General features: G+C 39.7%; 1 protein-coding gene across 4 annotated transcripts in view; it reads left to right on the top strand.

Moving 5' to 3' along the window:
* The window catches only part of zbtb46 (zinc finger and BTB domain containing 46), a 129,055-nt gene that overhangs the window by 24,097 nt on the left and 85,709 nt on the right, over positions 1–19,249 (top strand). Inside the window, exon 1 of one of the 4 annotated variants that reach the window (XM_067446759.1) lies at positions 7,091–7,382. The exons of 2 other annotated variants lie outside the window; for them this stretch is intronic. The gene's annotated coding sequence lies outside the window, so the exon portion shown is untranslated. Of the gene's footprint in view, positions 1–7,090; positions 7,383–7,414; positions 7,539–19,249 lie in introns of those variants that run through there. One more of the 4 variants, XM_067446760.1, reaches the window with a different exon arrangement.

Below are 19,249 nucleotides of genomic sequence, written 5' to 3'. Positions count from 1 at the left end.
TTTGCTATAGCGGGTTAATAAACTCAGCCATTGAATCCTATGTTAGATTAATCAGATATTTATTACAACTTCCATTTGGACACAAAAGGACAAAATGAGCATGTGAAATTGAACATGGTTGATCGTTTTTTACAGTCAGATTTGAAAGGGAAACTAATTTTGAATGCGCTTAACAACAACTGATACTAAAGCTATAGCTACTAAGAACTAAAGCACCATTTACAACATTATATTACACTCTTTGTTCTCATTAGAATGCTATGTCAGATTGGCACTGCACATCTTGCACTCAATTGTATTTTTCATGATCAAAGTGATTACTGACATTACTGCACGTTTTTGAAGGCAAAATGAGTAACGAGTTGATAATGTCGGGCATCGCATTTGAGCTGAAACTGAAAAGTGAATGAACACCAGCCGGTATAACAGCAGCGCTTTGCTAGATGGTTAATAAACCCAACCAAACACGTCCATCCAAACTCAAGCAGGGCTTTTTTCAGGTAACCCTCCTACTTCTGCTATCCTGCTAACTTGCATTACCTCTGTGTGAGTATTAGCGGCTGCTGTATACTAGAAACTATAGGAACTGAGTAACAACTCAAGAAGATGCTTGCATGTTATTTTTCTTGTGTATTTGTCTCTTATTTTACAACCAAAACATGCATAGATTGAGACATGTAGATTTATTGAATGCATAGAGTTGCTTGCGAAAGGCAATTTCTTTGGAGCTGTGTCCCAAATGTCATATATGCACTTATACAATGATTATGTACCAACTATAGTGTAGGTTATTTTTTCATCCAGCATCAGAGTTTGAGTGGCTCTCCCTCTCCCCTACGTAAGGAAAGCTGTGACAGTTAAGTGCATGAAGTGTCCAACATTCCAAACCTCATGTTTTTTTTCTTCATCATTTGGATATTTGAAGTGCACACTACTTGCGTTCTACAAAATGTCATAGTGCATAAGTGCATGAATTGGGTATGATACGGTGGCCCAGTAGTGCAGCCGTATTAAATTAAACCACAACACAAAGAAATCGCCACAACAATATGGAATTAAATAACAACACAACGATATTCACCACAACACAACAGCAACAAGCCACAACACAACAAAATCACCACAACACAATGGAAACAAGCCACAACAAAATCGCCACAACACAACGGAAACAAGCCACAACACAATGAAAACAAGCCACAACACAACGGAAACAAGCCACAACATAACGGAAACAAGCCACAACAAAATCGCCACAACACAACGGAAACAAGCCACAACACAACGGAAACAAGCCACAACACAACGGAAACAAGCCACTACACAACGGAAACAAGCCACAACACAACGGAAACAAGCCACAACACAACGGAAACAAGCCACAACACAACGGAAACAAGCCACTACACAACGGAAACAAGCCACAACACAACGGAAACAAGCCACAACACAACGGAAACAAGCCACAACACAACGGAAACAAGCCACAACACAACGGAAACAAGCCACAACACAACGGAAACAAGCCACTACACAGCGGAAACAAGCCACAACACAACGGAAACAAGCCACAACACAACGGAAACAAGCCACAACACAACGGAAACAAACCACTACACAACGGAAACAAGCCACTACACAACGGAAACAAGCCACTACACAACGGAAACAAGCCACAACACAACGGAAACAAGCCACTACACAACGGAAACAAGCCACAACACAACGGAAACAAGCCACTACACAATGGAAACAAACCACAACACAACGAAATCGCCACAACACAACGGAAACAAACCACAACACAACGAAAACAAGCCACAATAAAATCGCCACAACACAATGGAAACAACCCACAACACAATGAAATCGCCACAACACAACGGAAATGCTCCTGACCACGAGGGGGCTCTCTCGTGGAAAAGTTTGTTTTCCTTGCCATTGTTCTATAGATTGGCCAGTCTTACAAAAATATAAACACTACTATCAGTTTTAAGAGTGTAATCATTATATATCGACATGAAATATCAATTGAATCTCACCTACATGCATTATAGCTGCATATTTATGCTCAAAACGCTTTTACTATCACAACGCAAACCAAATACAGAAATGCACTGCAATTTTTGTTTATTTTAACATCCTAATCGTATATGCGGGTTGTGAGTATTTGCGGTGCATTTCTGTATGTCAAACTGATTTGCTAATTTGCTGGTGTTTGCTGAGTTTTCTTCATAGCACCTCATTGAGCTCTCTCAGCCACTGATTTCATAGCACTAAGATACTTTGAGGTTGTTCAGCAAGAAGTGTGTGTTCATGTATTTGAGTAGAGGATGTTTCGGGCCTAACAAACTAGCTGTTCAGTTGTGCAAATTAGGCAAGATTGTGTTAATACCAATTGCTTGTCCAAATGAATCGTACTTTAGTTCAACAGACTCAGTTTTGCTGGTTCAAACAATTTAGAAAATGATTTTACACCAACAAACCAAACAAAACCGAACCCTGACGCCAAGTGGACCTGAGTCCACAACAAAAGCTCTGGTGTGAAACTACTTCATGTTGACAAGATTAGACTTGACCAGACTAGACGATGATGGACACGCAGACACCCAAGAGCTGTTATGTTGTTTGATAGTCTGTCACGTATCTACTGCTCTATAGTACAACACATCTCACTCTCACTTCCCTTTCCTCAGTTTATCCATCCTCTTTTCCATTCACCCATTAATGCCTGTGAAGGTGTCATTGTTTCGCTGTCATTTCATTGTTGTTTTTTTGTTGTTTGTTTGTTTGTTTGTTTTGAGAGGGGGGTTTGAGAGAGAGAGCGAGTGCTAGTGTAGAAGTCGGTTTTGGTTTTTGTCAGCTGCCATTATCGTCACATTGCACCTTCAGATGGACACCTCATCCCTGCACTCCCCATAGAAAACAGCACCGTCGCTGAATAGAACAGACACACACCTGGTCTCCCTTCGCATCCACTGACAGACTGGCAGAAACGGAGCACTATTCAGCTCGCTGGCAAATTGATAGTGAAAGGTGGGGGGGACGGTGCTTTGAAATCCATCCGTGCTATTTTTATGACAGTTTATGTTTATATATATATTTTGCACCCGCTTGTTTGACGTGAGTGATTATTGCGCTTCACGGTAGGGGGGCCAGAGTAAAGACGCAATTAATTTCAGACTTCAGAAAGTTTTTTAAGGATGCTATTTATGTTTCTCCTCCTGTTGTCACGGTTCAAACACATGTCAGCACTTGGACTCCATTCTCGTTTCCTGTGCTGACGTTTACGGGAGTGTTTTCTTTTAATTACGCATACGCGTGTTTGAGTGTATTGATGAGTTAAAATGTGTTTGTAGTGGCCTAAATAACTAAATAACGAGTTGCGAAAAAGAAGTGCACTTAACTGTATTGAACATGCACTTGTAGTGTACTTAAAATATTATAAATATAGTTTAAAAAAAAAAGTATTTCAAATAATGTAATAATAGGCCAGCTAAGTGTACTTAGAGGGGCACTTTCAAGGCTGTTTATTAACACTCAAATACACTTTTAAAAAGTGCACTTTGTAATTTAAGTTTTACTTAAAAACATTTTAAATCATCGTTTTTTGTCATACTTTAAAGAAGTAGACTTGGTTTTGATGTGTTGACTAATATACAGTCTAAAGCACATGCAAAGTACTTGAGTATAATTTTGACCTACTTGAGTATAATAAAGTTATTCTTTATTACATTTTAAAGTTAATATATTTTAAATGTAATTAATACATGACATTGTTTTAGTTTACCATAAGTGCTTGTCAGTAGATGTGGCATTAACAATATTTCAAAGATAATTGTGAAATTACATATAAAGATATAATTAAAGGTGTACTATGTAGGATATGTGAAGTAAAATATTAAAACACCACTAGGCCAGTATTATATATTTTGTTCAGTTGAGTTCTTACAATATCCCAAATGTTTCCAACAATTTGTAAATTGTGAGAAAATTGCTATTTTAACCAATGAACCGGGACGTCTGAGGGAGTCGCCTGTCAATTGCGTCATATCTGCGTTACTCTCGGTTTCCGGTTTTATTCTGCAGAAGCGCTTTCCTCTTAGCAGTGTGAACAAGTGTCACAGCAGCCGCTGAGTGAACGCACAGAGTAACGTCATAACATCATTTTAAACACACTTAAATGTATCTAATATGATAAACAGCTGCGTTACTTCATACTCATGACCGGAAAAGTGGAAATGGCGCCGGCGACTGTGTCCCGTCATAATAAAAGTCCCGGTGCTCGCGAGTCGTGTGTTGTATAACAATCGCTCCAGCGGCCGTGCTCAGCTCCTCAACACTCGGTCCTGCTCTGCTTCACACTACAGTAACGTTAATAATCACATTCTGTCCCATCCGCATCCATCAACATGATTTCTGCCCGAGTCCTTTTCTGATTCTTTTCCACCGGCTGTGAGGTGAAGACCACATGCCCCAAGATTCTGCGCTCAAACTATGCTTTTGTTTTGAATAGGCGACTTCTAGCGGACAGAAAAGTTACATAGCGTAGCTTAAAGTCTTACTTAAGTGGTTTAAAAAAGCATGTTTAAGTTCAACTAAATGCTTTTAAAGGTCCCATTCTTCGCGATTCCATCTTTCAAACTTTAGTTAGTGTGTAATGTTGCTGTTAGAGCATAAATAATACCTGCAAAATTATAAAGCTCAAAGTTCAATGCCAAGCGAGATATTTTATTTAACAGAAGTTCCCTTTCAAAGCCTACAACGAACGGCCGGTTTGGACTACAGCAGGAAGTGCAGGGATGTAATGACGTCACTAGAACCGTTTGTTAACTAACCCTCCGCCCACAAGAACACGCAAAATAGGGGACATTCAGCGCTTGCATCTCGTAAGAGGCGGGACCTTTCTGGGCAAAGCACTAAGCTGCTGTCCAATCACAACACGGGAAGCGCTGGCCCAATCAGAACTCGTTACGTATTTCTGAAGGAGGGACTTCATAGAACAAGGAAATCATCAGGCCGTTTTTAGGACAGAGAAAACGCCGGTATACAGATAAGTATATTGTGTGAAAAATACTGTTTTTTTACACGTGAAACATGAACTCATGTTATATTGCACACCGTAAACATAATCAAAGCTTCGAAAACACGCGAAGAATGGGATCTTTAATATACAATTTTATTCAGTTGCAGTTAACATTAGGGCTGCACCCTGCATCATAATTGTCGATTATTCCCCTGAAATTGTAATTGTGAATATAAATTACAATTATCACAATTTGCATTGAATGACGTTTTTAATAGCTTTATAGTTTGAAGCAACTGCATGCCGTATTGTTATATCAAAAGAAACAAGATGAAAACAGTCCATTGGTTTGGTTTCTTTAAATAAAATGTAAAAAGTAAAATATGCATGGTATTATGTTATACTAAAAATATAAATTTCACAATGGGGAAAAAAACTTAAGATAACATGTAGGAAGAGAAAAAAACACATTAAGCACAGAAGTGGACTTTTTTTTTTTTTAATTGCGATTAGGCTACATTTTATTGAACAATTACATAATTGAGACATCCGTAATTGTAATCACGATTACAAATTCGATTAATTGTGCAGCGCTAGTTAACATACAATTAAGTGTTTGAAAATATTCCATTCGGTTCCACTCACTTAAGTCTGTTGTTTTATTATTGTTGTGATAAGTACTCTTTTTTTGGAAGTATTTTTAAGTGCACTTATTTTTCACATGGGTAATTTGTCAAAAACATTTTTTTTCTAGCCTGGAGGTTTTAGGACTGCCAGAGCATTTGTTGAGAGGTTTTTAAAATAATATGATTCTATGTTGTCTGGACTCTTCCCTATGCGTGCGTGTATGCGAAGGCCTTCCTTGGCCCTCGTCCCTCTGGCCCGGCTTCGATGAGTGCTCATGATATGAATGAATAAATACGTAAGAGGGCTAATGAAGTTTGAGCCCCTTTGCTGGACGGAGGGGGGTGGTGTTTAAGAGGTGCGGGATAAAAGGGGGTGTATTTAGGCAGACTATGTCGTGTCAGCCAGTTTGGCAGACCGCGTACACTGACAGGCAGACGGACAGAGCAAGGGAGAAAAGCAGCTTGATTTTGACACGGATTGCGGATGCGGAGAGTGGCTAAAGAACATCAGCATTACACGCGTACGGGAGACTAAGACAGGAGCCCTGCCACAGGTCAATAGGTTTAATCCACACAATCCACACACCCTGCCTGACACACATTCTGATCCGGCCAAAGCTCTCAAATACGCACACGAGCAATACAACATCTGAGTGTTGTCAGATTAAATGGTGAGAGACCGCATTCATATTACAAAACCTAAACTTGTGTAAAGCCATGCAGATGTCATTGTGTCTTATGCAAATATATATAAAATATATATAAATATGCAAAAGTAGCCACGCCTCCTTTGGGTTACATTTGTCGGTGTTTGATTAGAAATATTGAGGGTGTGATGACATGCCCGCGTTGGCGAATTCGAAGCGTCGTCCTCACCACTAGGGGGCGTGTGTCACACTAATAGCACAGTGGACAAAAGCGTGTGGCAGCCGCTCACTCACGCCTACACGCGCATCTACGCACAGACGCTCCCTCATGCAAATTCAGCAGGAGCCACCGGAAAAATCATCACATGCTTTATGAACTGGCCATTCGCAGCTCTAACAGAAGAGATTTTTAAAATTAGCCATTCATGTTTTAAAGAAATCAATGGGAGAAAAATAAAATAAGAATATCATAATATATTTTATGATACATGTTGCTATTTTAAATGTTGGAACCATATATTCTTCGGATTATAATATATATTTTATTTTTATTTTAATCAACTTATTTGTGCTTTTATTGATTGATTTTAAGATTGCAAGGACGAAATTCTGCACCCGTGTTCCACCTGTCATATTAGTAGGATAAGCATCTTTATAATAATAAAGTGGGCGTGTTGCCCTCTGTATGTTCATCATTGACCTCGAGGCTTCATGGCTGTATGAGTTCAGCTGGAGCTGTCCAGGGTTTGATGGTGAATGTGAGCGTTTATGTTGCCTCATTTCCTGTATTTGACTCTCAGTCGAGCGAGAGAGAGCGAGAGAGACACACACACATACACACAGAGGGGGAGGTTGGTTCCTGATACCGAGACACGGAAAAGCAGGGGAGGGAGAATTACAGAAAAAGACGAGCGTGGAGAGAGGGAGACAGCGAGCAGGGGAATTACACTGACCGACACACGCGCGTCTCCCAGCTGACTGCTGACATTGTTGACGTGCTCACTCTCTCAAACCTGTCACGAGCAAATACTGGAGCTCCAACGCATCGACATCGCGCTCCCCCCAGAACTCATGGGTTAACAGGTATGCCTCTCTCACCTTTCCACACTATCTCTAACAGCACTTCCTCCCTTCTGACCACCGCACAGCCTTCACTCTCAGCGCTCTTACAATCATACTTGACTCGTCAGCTGGATGTATGGCAGAGACATGAGCTCCCGCCTCAACGCAGGTATTCAGGTAAGTTCAAGTTGTGAGTTTCCGCGAGGCCGGTGCGTTGGTTTTATTTCACGTCATTGAGTAGCCTGCGTGACAGACAGCAACCTGTTTGACGTATCCAGGTGAGCTGAGAACATGTTCATGACAGATGATGCACGCGCTGCGAACAGCTGGCATACGTGCAGTCATTCATTCAGGATACTTTTATTGGAGTGATGGGAGACTTTCTTTTTGTCTGATTAGTCGGTGCTTCATATTTCACCATTGAGAACTTTATACTATTTACGTTTGCCGTAAGTTGTAATCCTAAAATCATGTCCTTCGGGGGTCAGTGTGCTGGTGGTGCTATTTAAAAGAAAAGCTCAGCTTTGGCAGGCGAGGGCTTAACCCCACTCTCTCCTCCCCTCATTTAACCTCCAAAAGGGGAATTTCTCCAGCTGGAAATTTCTGCTGCGTCAACACCCTAAACCTACTACCAGAAAAGGGAAGGGGATTTTTTTTGGACACACTTTTCTATTATTTTTATTTCCTGCATAAGTAAACCCAGGGGCTCCGAGCCGAACACTTTTCTCAACTTAGGGAGAGCGGAGTATATTTGAGCCTTTCCTGAGGAAAGCGTGAGGTGACATGAGCGCTTGCTCTTCGGGTTATTGTATTTTCCCCCCGTCTGCCCCCTTAAAGCTGGTCAGTTCCGTCTTCCTCCATTTTCTCTTCGCGGACGGGTTGGTTTTAAGGGGAGCGACCCCACTTGTTTGACTCGCCGACGGCGAACATATGCTATTTTACACAGATATACGTCAACAATGAATTTGAACGCGCGTCTAGAAATTGACACATTTGAATCGAGCGTTACGCGCACTAATGTATTAGTTCAGCGCCTGTCAAAAGAACGTACCACTCTATTGATTATTGTGACGTTTGTTCGCGCCGTTGTTTGCTACAGGTGCACCCGATGCTGATTGGCTTGTTGGAAATATTTTAGAACCGTGTAGGCGAAAATGTCGAATGCAGACAGTTAAAAACAATAAATGTTAGGCTACTTAACGCATTTAGCAGAGCATTTACATGTATAACTACATATAAGAACGTAAATAATTGTAAACGTCTCTCTTTTTTAAAGTTACATTCATATATTTGTGGCTTTGTGACTGTCTGCAGTGCAAAAATGAGTCAGTTGAGCAGAAGAACTGCTTATGTAAGGAACTGTCTTCATGCCCATCTACACAGAATGAAGCCAACATGACAACTTCCTTTGCAATTCACTTTTATTGGTCTTCTCCCTCTCTCTGACACCCGGAACCTGTATTTTAATTAAACAATGAGTTAATGAACATGACAGTGGCATTATTTATGTCTAACTTAGATGTGAAGATTGTCTTGATGTTAGTGGTGTGTGTGTGTGTGCTAACTGTGCTGTCAGGTACAGCCCGTCCACCCATCTCTCTCTCTCTCTCTCTCTCTCTCTCTCTCTCTCTCTCTCTCTCTCTCTCTCGGGATGGGAAACAGTCATTCATAGGGTAGCCTAGAATCATTTAATGACACCATGTGTCTGACTGACCGATCCAGGGCAAGAGATCCTCATACAGTCTTTGGAGTTGTTATATACTTTAATAGTTCCAAACTGTTATTATCCACTAAAAGGTGGTACTTTCCTAGTCTTTTCTTTGCCTCCTTGAGTATCAAGTGTGTAGATCCAGATCCACAGAGTTATTATGAAAATCTAATTCTTATTATTGTGGATAAAAGTACAGTGTATGTGTTCCTGTAGTTTGGCGGGCAGAGCGTGGCGCTAACAGCACCAGGGGTGTGTTTGATTCCCATTGAGTGCACATACCTTAATAAGTATGCTTTAAGTCATGTTAGATAAAAGCGTCTGCCAAATGTGTAAATGAAACGTGCACACGCTGTATGTATGTGTTTTATTTAGCAAGAGGGCAGTGCTGCGTGTCAGGGTCGTGTCCAGGTGTTTTTATTTAATGGAGGATCCGCATGTGTGTGTGTTTGCGTATAAGTGGGAGAAAATTTTAGGCAGGAGGGGGGCTTCGGTCCACTATGCATATTGACTTCCTCACAGGTGTGGCTGTATTGTGTCAACAGAAAGCAGAGGAGGGGAACTGGTTCCTACTGCGTGGGGTAAAGGGAAGAGAGGGGTTGAAATAAGAGTAAAGAGCAGCATCGTGTTACAGGAACTGTTTTAATGAAGCCAAAATAACATCCCTGTCTAATATCCAGCTCTGTTAAAAGAATATTAAACAAGTTAAACTCTACTGATGGCTTGATTACCACAGATGATCATTCAACATAGGCTCACTGGAAAAACACGCCTCTGCCTTCATTTTGGCAAAAGTCCATAAATGTACCTGTACATAGCCTACAATAGACCATTTCAGAATGTTTGTAAACAATCGGCACCAGGATACTTCCGGGTGGCAGAACGCGAGCGGCTTCTATTGACAAACTGAAGAGATCCAGCCGACTACTGTAAACAGTTACATAGTTAAGAACATTGTTGTTGAGTAAAGTTGAAACTATGACGAAAACGTGTTGTGTTTGGGGTTGCGGCGTCGGATATACAGCAAAAGGTGTAGGATTGTATCGATTTCCTTCAGAAAAAAGTAAATATATCCAGCCAAACCTGTGGGTAAGGAGGCTAAAGCGAGTGGACGTCGTCAAAAGAGGCGCTACAGAGAAGTATTCTCAAACGGCCCATCTACAAAATGATAGTTATGAAGCATAATTATCTTCAGCTGGGGGAATTCGAGACTAATATTAGTAAACTTTAGATCTCTTTTAAAGATCGAACTCATTGCCAGTCACTGCCTGAAGTAAAAGTAGGAAGAGACCGAACTTCTAGTGTCATGTAGGCTACTGATCAAATGTCAATGGAAGAAATAGGAAAAGCAAAACATAGTTGTAGGATGATTGATGCGTGTACCACACTGGCTTCATCATCACCGCGAGTTTAGTTTGAGTGAATGCCTAACGTTAGCGGAGTAGCGCTAGTCTACAGCACGCTATCCTTTTGACCGTCAGAAGCTCACGTCTGTGCTATATCCAACCCCGACCGAGCAAAAATAATCATCATAGCCTTTTTTAGTTATATAACAGGGAATAGACCATCTACGATAGCCTAACATAATATTCTAAGTCAAACAGCAGCAGTCACTAAAATAACTACTCAATGGTAGGCTGAGGCTCATTTAAAAATGATGCTATTAGACTAGCGCTACATCTAGTGGAGCACGGTTAGGCATTTTATGTATTGCTATCTCCTGAATTAGTTAATCAGTCCCTCAATAATCATGTTAACTATGTCTGAATCCCAAGCACTTTACTAGCGTTGCCATAGGAACGCATCGGCTTTTGCCACCCGGAAGAGCGTTTATTACTGTTGTGACGTCATGGTGAATTGTCGTATTCATTGCATTTTCTAGCTGAAAAAAACTAAAACCAAGGCAGTAAAACACCAACAACTTGTTCACTAGGTTTGTCGGCCTTCTCGGGTTTAGTCATTTGATTTTTTTTCTCTTTTTTTTTTAAGAAGAAATTTAGCCATTGACCATTTAGTTCAGTTGGACTATGGACGCTACATCTATAAACTGTAAGCGTTTGCTCTGCTCTATACAGCACGAGCTGCAGAGCTGCTGTCAGATTTCACTTTTTACTCGACGAGAGTAAGGGGAGATGACTGACAAGATGACGGTGGAAGATTTGGCACGTAACAGATCCTGAGCGCCATTGACAAAATGTGGGGTCTGTACAACCAACACAATCACATGAGAATGCACTCCTACTACTGATACGCAATGTCGCGGAATGTATACGGCAAAATGAGTTTTGGTCCGTGCGTGTAATACGGAATAAATTGCGTATCATTTGCACATGAAAAACTGCGTACCATATGCACGCCAAAATGAGTATATGTTCCACGACATTGCACAGTCGTATTATTGATATGCATTTGCATGTGATCGGACTTGTACAACCAGTCCCTATACACAGAGTATGCATGATTGTACGCGCGATTGCTAATTCGACACTGATCGCGCTTTCAACCCCAAGGTGTTATCGATAATGCCGTTGTTGTGCCGGAGTCTGTGACACTGAATTATGTGATATTTTTGACGTTTGCATCACATAACTGCATATGTTTTCGGACGTAATAAAATTGCTCTGTAGCTCATCTGGTTCAGCATCCTGCATTGAATCATTGAATGGCTAAAATGCCATTGTCATTTTAGTAGATGTGTTTTTATCCTACGTTTGCTTTCGTTTACACTAGAGGGTAAGGTTCAGATTAGATAAATGTTGTTCAAGAGCTTTAACTTTGTAGCACCACTCATTTTCATTGCTGCAATGCAATATAACTAAACGTGCCAGATTCACATGAACCTGTTTCGGATCAAACTGAAAGCACTTTTTTTCGCTTCTCACTGGAAATTTCACTTTGAAAGCCATGAAACATCTAAGAATCAACGTAAAATCATTTTGCAGAAATATTACAGGCACATTTTTTCCAGAGAGTCTGGTTTGGACTAATTATGGCTCGGTTTGTAAAAAACAAACAAAACAGCGAATGAATGCCCCATAGACTTCCACTGTAAGTGCACTCTGTCAACACAGTTTTTGTTCGACTCTACAAACTAAAGTTGACATTTTCTATGGAAATCAATAGCATAGATGCTTCCAAAAGTGCAGATTATGTATTTAACCCTGAATGTTGTATTTGTGCTGAGTTATGCATGGCTCAAGTTGCGTTCTTTAAGTTACATTCAGTATGTTTCTTCATTTTCTTTGAGGGATTCCACCACATTGGAGTTTGTTTTAATTGTTTGTACTTTAATAATGTTGCAGCATACATGTTTAACATGTGTGTGGATGTGCAAGTGTATCTTGAGGGTGGTTCAGGCAGTTTGTTGAACAAGAAAGTGCACTGCTGTGTTTATTCAGGGTGGTTGCGGTTGTTAATCTGAACATTTACACAGAAAGGCAAGATATGGGGGAGGAGGTGGCTGATGGTGCGGAGGGATAGAGAAACATAAAGAGGGGGTAGTTCAACCGGCCGTGTGTGTGTGTGTGAGTGAACGGTAGAGAAAGGGTGCTGATGTGGTGGGGGGGCAGGGTATGGGGGTGCAAGCTGACACGACACACAGCTGAGTGTGTATGTGTGTGTGTGGGTGGAGTGTGTGGAAGATGGCTGCTCTCCCCGGGCTGTGGGCTGTGTTGTGTGGGTAACAGGTTAGAAATCATGAACCTGCTACAGCACTGGGGACTGGCTTCTCCCCCTCACTTTAAGACCACACAAAGCCCGATATATTTATCAGCTTAGAAACACACTCATGAATACTGTACGTTAAACATCTGTATGGTACGTGTCATGTATGATGCCTCCCTTTTGATTCACATCAATATTTAAAGCTAAACACAATCATGACTGTTCAGCACACAATTGTTGCATTTTAAATGTTTTATATTATTTTTACACCCTCACGCCATATGTGTTACCAATAGGGATGTCTACCACTACTAATTTAGTTAGTGTTTAAACTGGAATTTTGCAACCGACTAAATTTAATTCTACCGACCAAAAACTATTCTCGTCACCTCATAAAATGATTGTAGAGCCACTGTAGTGAGATGGGCTTTGTAATGACGTCTTTAGTGCCTTTATGGGTCTTGAGAGAGGAAATGACATTGGTGTCAATGAAGGCCTTTCTGAGCCGTCAGATTCAACACTAATATCTTCATTTGTGTCTGAAGATGAACGGAGGTCTTACAGGTGTCGAACGACACGAGGGTGAGGAATTAATGACAGATTTTTCATTTTTGGGTGAACTAACCCTTTAAGTTTCTTTCATAATTTTTCCCTTTAAACCAAGTATAACATTTTATATGGGTTTTTTCTAGCAAGCCTGTAAGCAAGCCACCCTTCTTACACACTACATAGCCTGCATAAAACAAAAAAAAGTCAAAATACTCTTCTTTTTTTTTCTGTCTTCTGATTGGACATTTCTCTGAGCCCGCCACGAGTGATAAAAAAAAAAATGCTAGGTCTGAATTAAAAAATGTAATGATTTTGCCTCCAGATATACACTTAAAAATTATGTATCAATTTAATTCTATCACTTTTTTCACTGTCAAACGATCACATCCAAAATAAAAGTTTACATAATACATGTGTATTATGTATGTATATGTATATTTTAATACACACACATACATGTACGTATTTAGGAAATATTTGCATGTGAATACTGTAAATCATTGTTTATATTATATATAAATATTTCAAAAATGTCTTAAATGTATACATGCATGTGTGTGTATTTATATATACATAATAATTAAAGGGTTTAACACGATGACATAGAGAAACAATGGGCCGTTGCCCGTTAATCACGCCTCTTGTGATCTGATTGGTTCAAGGACAATCCAATTGCATACAGAGTCATTTGAATAATGCCCGTTGATCACGCCTCTTGTTCAGTAGAAAATACAGAGCAGACTGACTCTCAGTGTTCAATCTTAAATTGAGCTTGGTCTGGTGATAGCCAGACAAAGTAAAGACAGGTGTGGTAGTATGGGTAAGTTTAAGGGTAGGGTTAGGTGTAAGGGAAGGGTCAACAACTTTTATTTTGGATGCGATCAATCATTTGCGAAACATAATTGTGCAAAAATCGTAAACGACTAGTATTTTAAGTGCAGTATAGTTTAATCAACTTGTCTCACACATTCCTAATCAAACCAAAAAAATATATTGTGGAAATTCTTTTGTGTGAGTGGCGACGCATAGACACATACAGGTGCGCTTTGCTCCCTAGAGCTGTTTGGGGGCCAGTGTGTGTGTGTGAGGAGTGACAGCTGTGCTCATCAGCCACTTAGATGTGTTCATCCCCCTAGATTAGGCACTCGTTGTGTGGGTTAAACCGGAGCCGACCTCCCTGGGACCGCCCCACAAAGACCTGTGTCCTCAGGTGCCTTGTGAATATTTCAGAGGGGTCTCTCAGGCTGTGTGGAAAGCCCTGGGGGAGGAACCGAGTGGAGAAAAAAAGCCCCTGGAAATGAGATAGCATACCCTGGGTAAGCTTAGCAGTGGGCTTTACACTCCCTGGCTGAAAAAGAGGATGTGGTCATGAGGTTTTTTGTTTCTGTGTTTTCCTCTTCTATTTCTCCTTATTCTTGTCCACCTTGTTCGATAATATCTTCGGTAATTCCCTAACTCTCTTTCTCTGTCTAGTTGTGTACCACCGTGGTGAGATTTGGTTCAGCTTAGTGGGTCTTAAATCGTCGTATACTCCAGCACTGTTTTTGGGTTTGAAAAGTAAACACAAACACACACACACACAAGTCGTTTCTGGCTTACTTTCTGACCACACGTGGTCTTAAATACAGGATGTTTACACACAGGGAGGTATGCTAACCCTCACCAGTTAAAACCATACTTGTCTTCATCCTCTTCAGCCCCTTTAACGTGGTGATTAGGGATTTAAAGTAAGACTTTATCTAATGTACATCCCTGCTGAACTTCATAAGCGAGTATTGAAGGAACTTTCACGTATTGTAAATATGAAACCTACTGGCATCCTGTATTTGTGACACTTTTTAACTTTCCCCCACATTGAGTTTTGAGGGCTGTGTGGCGCCACGTTAAAAGTGACAGATTCAAACTGGCATTTGTGGCGACCCTGAGAGACACAGTCATTCGTCTTCATGCAAACTGCAATTCGAACTGTCTTTTCAAGCACATGGCATGTGATTGAATTATATTGTCAATTAATATTTTAGACATCCTACACTGACCAATCAAAACTAACCCAAGACTAGTCCAAATACCAATTCATCTAACTCATAAAGCGCAACATATAGTGTTATAAGGGTAACATTATTTTAAAGTGCCCTTGTTACAAAGGTTACAGTACTTACTCAAGTGATAACAGTAAATTATGAAGAATTTCATGCAACTTATCTTACTGTAGTATGTACATGTTGTTAATTAATATTACTCAGTATTTAAATATATAACTACAATGTAACAAATAAAGTGTGTACAAAATATGCCATTGCCATACCTACAATACTAATATTTTAGTCACTGTTATGCTTTATAGATGAGCAATTTTAGTTTCAGCGCTGTATAGTATTAATCATAAACATAAAAAATGTGTCTGTTTTATGAATATAATCATCTTTGTTTTTGAACTATTCTATTCACACTCTCTATAGTTATCTAGCAGTTTTATAATTAAAATACTATAAATTAGTTGAATAAAATGTTTCAATACAAGCATTTCTGTCAAATATAATATATGTAATACGTCAAACCTTTGAAAAATGAATTCCATGGTTATGGCAACCCTGACTGATAAAAGTTTACTGTTTATATACATATTACACACAAATAATGTCACAGTGCAAAGTTCATTCATACCAACGGATTATGTATTTGCATGCTTCACACTTATTTTGCATTACATTATAGTAAAACTCACTATTGGGGAACAGTCAGGGTATTTAAAATGTACATATGACAAGGTTAAAGATGCATTTCCACACTTTACACTTGTCAGCTGGTTAGTTTTGCACTGATGTATAGTCATTTTGGTTTAGAACAGTTTTGGTGACCCTTCAATTGTCCCATGGCTCATAATATACTGTAAGTCAGTCCCGCATTGAGGTGGAATACGGGTAAAAACTAGACTGGGTAAACCCAGCCTGATCTGCCGGCGATTTGTTTTTGCCCGACAACTCAGTCTGGAAACCTGTACATTAATTTCTACTGCTGCTGTTACACTTTTGCGGGAACCAATCACAGACTGGCTTATCCACCTGATGCGCTATTGGAGGGTTTAACACTATGACATAGAGAAACAATGGGTCGTTGCCCGTTGATCACGCCTCTTGTGATCTGATTGGTTGAAGGACTATCCAATTGCATACAGAGTCATTTGAATAATGCCTGTTGATCACGCCTCTTGTGATCTGATTGGTTGAAGGACTATCCAATTGCATACAGAGTCATTTGAATAATGCCTGTTGATCACCCCTCTTGTGATCTGATTGGTTGAAGGACTATCCAACTGCATACAGAGTTATTTGAATAATGCCCGTTGATCACGCCTCTTGTGATCTGATTGGTTGAAGGACTATCCAACTGCATACAGAGTTATTTGAATGATGCCCGTTGATCACGCCTCTTGTTCAGTAGAAAATACAGAGCAGACTCCCCAGACCAGTGTTCAATCTTAAATTAAGCTTGGTCTGGTGATAGCCAGACAAAGTAAAGACAGGTGTGGTAGTATGGGTAAGTTTAAGGGTAGGGTTAGGTGTTAGGGAAGGGTCAACAACAGTGTAATTATAAATGTAAACACATTTTTTAAATTATTTCTATGCATCCAGCATTACATAGTTTGGACAAACAGACAGTCCTGCCTCAAACTCAAGCCATTTGTTGAGTCAGTGTTCCTTTGTTGGTCTGGGGTGTCGTTAGCCAACTATGGAGGTTCTGCTGAATTGTGTTGGTAAAGGCAGAACTTGCAGCCATAGTTAGCTTTGGGAAACACACCCTTTATCGGTATCCTCAAACAAACAGAGCACTGTTTTGAGAGACATGTTGTTGTACTTTACAGGGAAATCTACCTAACATGCAATACTTACAGCTGCCTGTGTATTAAGCTGGAATAAGGAAGTATTTTAACTATGGTGACACACAAATGTGCTCTTCAGTGTAATTGAAAAGCATTTCTTTCTAGAAGTAACATGACAACAACAACTAAAAAAAAACCAATGGAGTAAAAAAACGAACAAACAAAGAAAACGGCTTCACGTTCGCATTTAGTTTTGGACAGGAAGGCCATTACCATTTCAGATGTTCTCAGGTGAATGGGTGGACAGTTGGTTGTCCACTTTTCATAGCACTTTTGTCTGTCTCTTAAAAGCTCTGTTTATTTTTCATAAGATGGTTTAGTCTGTCTCTATACTTTTCATCCCATCTTGTCTGCCAAGAGCTAACCATTAAGGGAGGGTGGAGACACTCCTAGCGCTAACACATTTACCCCACAATACCACAGAACACTTTTCCTTCTCGCTGTGAATTTTAGAAAGCCATTGCAATCATTGTTAGGGTGACGGTTTCCTTTCTTCAGAACCATCTTGAACTGTGTCTAAATGCTAGCTTAGAAAATAGACCCAAACTAAAAGTCAAAGTTGGTATAAGTTCGTCTTGTATGGATCGAGTTCCCAAATCCCCCAACTCACTGTCTATCAGATCTACGCTGCTTCATTGCTTAGGTGAGTAAGAGAGGAAGTAGATATGTCATGGCCACTGGAAGGCCTCTGTTTTTTTCCAAATGTATTGTATGATGTGCCGATCTGCATTAGTCCATTATCAAGGGTCGGTGTAATCCTGAGAGGAGTTCATTGCCAAGTGCTAAAGTGCTGTTAACAGGGCCTGTTTAACATTCAGCACTTCCCCCTCAACATACAATTATTCCGCTGCTCCTGCTATTAGCATGTAGCGTTTGCCTGCGTGCTTTTAATTGAACTGATTTAACGTATGCCAGATCAACTAGTTTTCGTTAATTAGTTCTGTCTTAAAAGTGCCATCAGAACATGAAATATTCATCACGGTGAAGAGGTACATTTGCGGCAGACGGATAAGTGTCTCATATGGGGAACTCTCAAACGCGATTGCGCGGGCAGAAACCTGCCTTCATGCTCTGGCGTGTCGCGGGACTGCCGCTTTCACTGTAATTTTCCTCCGTCTTGTCACTTGTCAAAGAGCTTCAATAACAACTTGGATCCGCACACTGTGACAATACGGAAAAATTGTAGTTGGTGGAACATCTGAATAATATACAACAAAACTAGTGTTGTCACTTTGATGGACGATGTCAGTCACTCGTGTACTGTGTCCTTCATGCTTGACTCCTTGATCACCAGACCTGGCTTTCTGACTCCCTCCAGTCCAGATTGCACTTGATTTTTAGCCCAGGAAAAGGGTTGTTGAACATAGTGCAGGTGTACCCTCCATGGCCCCATTAAATAAGAGCCACAGTGCTCTGGTTCCAGCTTCCACGCCCTGCTTTCAGATTCTGAGCTTGAACACCCGCACTGCCACACTGTCAAAAAATATTGTTAGTTTAACTTAAAACAAGTCAAGAACCTGGTTTCCTTAAAATGTTGAGTTCATTGAAATAAAAAAAAGTTAATACAATGAAGGAAATTGGTTTAATAAATATAGAAACTGAACCACATAAATACAATAAAATTGATAAATCATGAAAATTTGGCATGTTTCACCGCATTATTGTAAATAAAAAACAATTAACCGATATGCTTACAACATCTTTTAATACTATTTGAATAAATGGTGATGTACATTCTCAAAAATGTTCATTGTATTAACTTACATTTTTAATTTCAATGAACTCAAAATTTTAAGGCAACCAGGTAACTTACTTTTTAAATATATTTTTACAGCGCAGGTGAGCATGCATGGAAAGTAATGATATTTTATTATATTTTATTTATTATCTTATTTTTATTATTTTATTTTTTTCTCTAACTTTTTAACCCCCCCATAAATGTGTACATTTAAGTGCATGGGAACATTTTATTTTATTATATATATATATATATATATATATATATATATATATATATATATATATATATATATATATATATATATATATATATATATATATATTATTAGTATTTTTTTTTAATCTGAA

Source organism: Pseudorasbora parva, chromosome 6 (genome assembly GCF_024679245.1).
Source record: "Pseudorasbora parva isolate DD20220531a chromosome 6, ASM2467924v1, whole genome shotgun sequence".
NCBI lineage: Eukaryota > Metazoa > Chordata > Actinopteri > Cypriniformes > Gobionidae > Pseudorasbora > Pseudorasbora parva.
This window is presented reverse-complemented; position numbering and strand designations above follow the sequence as displayed.